This window comes from Lactuca virosa, chromosome 2 (genome assembly GCF_052849685.1).
Source record: "Lactuca virosa cultivar CGN04683 chromosome 2, Lactuca_virosa_CGN04683_v6, whole genome shotgun sequence".
NCBI lineage: Eukaryota > Viridiplantae > Streptophyta > Magnoliopsida > Asterales > Asteraceae > Lactuca > Lactuca virosa.
In genome coordinates this window covers 302,335,341-302,340,857 of record NC_136427.1, presented here as the reverse complement: position 1 = coordinate 302,340,857, position 5,517 = coordinate 302,335,341, and positions in this window count along the sequence as shown.

The window sequence follows — 5,517 nt, the reverse complement described above, 5'->3', positions numbered from 1 at the left end:
TTGCATGGAAGACCCCCCCCCCCCCCCCCCCCGGGGGGGGGGGGGGGGGGAGCCCGTGGCAATTGGATATAAAGACCATGTGGGGGAGCCCATGACATTCGTAGGTAAAGACCATGGGGGGATCCCATGGCATGAAGGTATAAGACCTTGGGAGGAGCCCACGACATCCTTATATGTTAATATGCATGGCTTATGTGATAGGTGTAGCTTTTATAACTAATATGATATGTGTTATGTGGATTGTGTGTGGGGTGTGCTCTGGGCGACTCACTAAGCATTAGCTTACAGTTTGTGGATTTGTTTCATGTACATCTAAGCCCAAGGGCAAGGGCAAGGCTTGATGGCGCGGCGTGCACTCTCTCACCGACTTTTTATGGGACACTCTGATGTTTTTAAATAAAGTTGTAATGAATGCGGATTTGAAAACAATTGTTTTGGGATTTCATGGTTTATGGAAATGGTTTGATTAATTAAAAATGAATAATTTCTTTTGAAAATTTGGGTCGTTACAATGTTTATATAGGTTTTAAACCCTAAATATTAGGTTTTGAGGTTTTAGCACGTACACCCAATGTACGCTACGTACGCCTAGTGTATGCGTGCTCCACCAAAATATTACAAAAATGCCACTATGGGCCATTTTGCAACAATTTCTCACACACTGGCTAAAATGCATTAATTCTCATACTTAGGGTTGAAAATGGAAATACCTCTACATCAAGATGTTACAATTCTCCCCCACTTGAACTAGACTTCGTCCCCAAAGTGCGCAGCTGTGAACAACTCAGGGTAATGCTCCCACATCTTTGACTCAGGTTCCCATGTCTTGTAACACCATAAATTTTCAAACAAAATTTTCATTTTTAAAACACATAATTCTCATTATCACATTACAAAAACCACAAGTATCAAATTGTCAAAACACAAATGTCAATAATCGTTTGATAAAATCCAGGATCCAGAAAATATAAACTCCATCTCAAGTGTGTGTGTGTACAATCAAGACGGCGCCTTCCCGTGATCCTGAGAAGTACCTGAAACATATATCACATAACACGGTAAGCACGAAGCTTAGTGAGTTCCCCAAAATACCACACATATCTCATTAGCCTCTCATGGCTATAACTCAAATAAGACCCTCCGATCAATGTGTCTCAGTGGGACCCTCTGGTCCCACAACTCGGGTGGACCCTCCGGTCCTGACTCGGTAAGCTTAGAATAATACACAACATAAATCACAAAGACATAATGCAGGATATCACAATACTCAATATAAACACATAAGACCCTCCGGTCACACTAACTACCACTCAAGGTAGGTATAGTGAGTAGACTCACCTCGTAAGCAAGCAAATGATTCTCGTACACGAAACACCGATCTAGCCTCCGCCTAACACATACGATAATTATCTCTAATTAACACTTCAATCACAACTCTAACTAAACTAAAGTCTATTCTCTCTCTCTAACTCTTGGAATGGGTAAAAGACCATTCTACCCCTCCATGGCCTCAAAATCCATGTCTTGACTAAACCCTAAAGTCAACAGAAGTCAACATTTGAGTCAATAGTCCATATTGACCCGACTCGTCGAGTGCACCTATGTGACTCGCTGAGTCCCCTTGTTCCTTCAAAAAGTCGTGAAAACCAACCCTAGCCGATTCGTCGGGTCAGCCGAGTTACTCATGTGCAGACTCATCGGGGAAAACCCTAGCCGATTCGTCGAGTCAGCCCATTGACTCGGCGAGTCCATTCAGTCTACATTCTCATTCAGAAGTTTTAACGCAGATCTACAACTCCAAACTCTAGATCTATCATCCCAAGGCTCGAATGTCACGTAAAGCTGCAAGCTTTACGTTCATGCATGGCATATTAGGCTCATAATGCCAATACAAGCTCCAACAAGGGTTAGATGCACAAGAGCTTGCCTCTAGCTCAATAAAGCTCGGGTCTTTGGACTCACAGGACCTCCTACAGTCCACATCTGAGGTTCCAACCTCAAACCATGCTCAAATAACTAAATGACACAAGATGGATAAGAGAAAACCCTAAAAACTCCCTAAACCAATATCTCATAAGGAAATGATCAAGTTAGCATCTTTTTACCTCCAACTGAAGCAAATCTCTAAAGAATCTCTGGATCCAAAAGCCTCCTCTTGATCCAAGCTTTGATGTTCCTCACTTCTCCTCCAAAAGTGCACTAAAACCACAAGATTAGCCTCTCTCTTTCTCTCTTAGCTCACTAACGCGATTAGGGTTTCACACAGGGGGATTGGGTGGCTGGTGAGGTGGAAATGAGGGCTTAAGGCCCTTTAAATAGGACACAAATCCGGAGATTTAGGGTTTCCTCACAACGCCAACTCGGTGAGTCGGCTCTCTGACTTGTCGAGTTGGTCATTAAACCCACGTGGCCAACCCGTCTCTACTCGACGAGTCGGGCATACAACTCGTCGAGTCACTCATTAAATCCCATATATATATATATATATATATATATATATATATATATAAATATTATACCTAAGATTCAGGATGTTACAGTCTATTCGGAACCCTTTTGATGTTGCTACTGAACCTTAACCAAAGACACCACCTTGTTGCGTAAGGCCTTCGTCTTCTGATCCAAAATCACCACTGGTCTCTCCACATAATTTAGGCGATCATCAACTTTAATATCCTCCAACAGAACAACCACTGAATCATCATCCACACACTTCCGGAGCTACGAAACATGGAAGGTGGTGTGGATCTGACTGAGCTCCTCAGGAAAATCCAGTGTATACGTTACCTTGCCAACCCTGACAATTAATTAAAATGGCCCAACATACAGCGGCCCCAACTTGCCCCTCTTCCTGAAGCGTATTACACCCTTCCAAGGTGATACCTTCAGCAAAACCATGTCGTCGACCTGGAACTCCAACTCATATCGATGCTTGTCGGCATAACTCTTCTGCTGACTCTGAGCTGTCTGTAGTCTCTGCCTAATATGTTGAATAATCTTTTTCGTCTAAAGGACTACCTAAGTCCTTCCCATGACCCTATGAACAACCTACCCCTAACAAACTGGGGTACGACACTTCCTTCCATATAGGTGCTCAAATGACGGCACACCAATACTGGAGTTGCTCCCTGGTCTTGGAATACACCAAGATATCATCAACAAAAAAATTACTAATCGATCAAGCCTCGGCTTGCATACCCCATTCATTAAATCCATAAATGCCACAGACGCGTTGGTGAGCCCAAATAGCATCACCACGAACTCATAATGACCATAACGAGTCCAAAACACGGTCTTCTCCACGTCTTCCTCTCTAACCCTCATCTGATGATACCCCAAACTTAAATCGATCTTGGAGAACCATGATGCACCATGCAAATGATTGAAGAGATCATCAATATGAAAAAGTGGGTCACGGTTCTTCACCGTTAACTTGTTCGACTCCCAGCAATCAATGCACATCTGGTGTGAACCATCCTTCTTCTTGACAAACAAAATTGGTGCTCCCCACGGAAAACTGCTCGGTCTAATGGACTGCTTGCCCAACAGCCCCTGAAGCTATGAGGAAAACTCCTGCATCTCGTGTGGTGCCAATCGGTACAACGCTTTAGCAATTGAGGCCACTCCTGGAACCAAATCGATCCTAAACTCTGGTTGCGTAAGGTTTAGTTCTTCGGATACCTCTTCAACCATAATGGGGTATTGGTCGATCCGGACAAGATTAAGGCAATAATGTAGTGGGAGGTTCCGACGATTCCCTCAGAGATCATGAGTTTTCTGGGTTTGGTCGGGTATTATCGAAGATTCATCCAGGATTTCTCCAAGATCGTTGTTCCTCTCATATGTCTGATTAAGAAGGGTGCGGATTTTGTTTGGGGGCCAGAGAAATAGACGACCTTTGAGACGTTACGACAAAAATTGTGTGAGGATCCAGTGTTGACCCTTACAGAGGGCGTAGAGGATATGGTGGTGTATTGTGATGCTTTCATCACTGGGATGGGCGCGGTACTTATGCAGCGGGGTAGAGTGATTACTTATGCATCACGCCAGTTGAAGCCTCATGAGGCTAACTACCCTACTCACGATTTGGAGTTGGGGTCAGTGGTTTCTTCCCTCAAGATTTAGAGACATTATCTGTATGGGGTCCATTGCACCATCTACACTTACCACAAGAGTTTGAGATACCTTATGGACCAACCGAACCTGAATATGAGACAGAGGAGGTGGCTTGATGTTGTCAAGGATTATGAATGTGAGATCCTGTACCACCCGGGTAAGTCCAATGTGGTGGCCAACGCACTGAGTCACAGGATGATGGGTGCACCCAGTGGAGGATTGTGTATGAGGATGCCGATTACCTCCCCAATCTTGGAGATGGTTAAGAGGCACAAATAGAGGGGATCAAGGAGGAGAACCGGAAGAAGGAGAAGACCAAGGGTCAGTTTGCTACCTTTGTCATGGATAGAAGAGGATTGTTGAAACAGTATGGTAGGGTTTGGATCCCGGATACCGGAGGCGTGAGATAGATTTTGATGGATGAGGCACACAACTCTTGACTTTCTATACATCCAGGTGCGACCAAGATATACCGAGACTTGAGACTTAGCTATTGGTGGCTATGCATGAAAAGAGAGATTGCAAGATATGTAGAGAGGTTCTTGACTTGCAGGAAAGTCAAGTCTGAGCATCAGATGCCTCACGACAAGCTACAACCTTTGGAGATTCCCGTTTGGAAATGGAAGCATATTTCTATGGACTTCATCATGAAATTACCCCAGACTCCTCGTGACTTTGATGCTATTTAAGTGATCGTTGATAGGTTGACCAAGAGTGCCCACTTCCTTGCTATTCAAGAGAGTTCTTCAGCTGAGAAATTAGCAGATATCTATGTTCGATAGGTGATCTCTCGTCATGGGGTGTCGGTTTCCATCATATCAGACAGGGATGTTCGCTTTACTTCCAGATTTTGGAAGAGGTTTAATGAGGAATTGGATACGAGATTGCACTTAAGCAGTGCTTATCACCTACATATTGACTGTCAGAGTGAGCATATGATTCAGACTCTGGAGGATATGTTGAGGGCTTGCGTCAATGATTTTGGTAGGAGTTGGGATGACTACCTTCCTTTGGCTGAGTTTTCGTACACAAAAATTACCACTCCAATATTGGTGCACCTCCCTTCGAGCTTCTCTACGAGAGGAAGTGTCACACCCCGATATGTGAGGGTGAGGTTCGACAGAGGATTATGGGGAGCACTGAGGTAGTGCTCTAAACTATAGAGATGATTTAGCAGGTCTGACAGAGACTGCAAATGGCTTAGAGCCGATAGAAGAGCTATGCAGACCGTCGATGTTCGAGCTCGAGTTCCAGGTTGCGGACAAGGTTTTGCTGAAGGTGTCACCCTGAAAAGGTGTGATACGCTTCAGGAAACAGGGAAAGTTGGGACCCCTATTCATTAGACCATTTCGTGTGATAGCCAGGGTGGGAAAGGTGGCTTACTGGTTGGATCTACCGGAG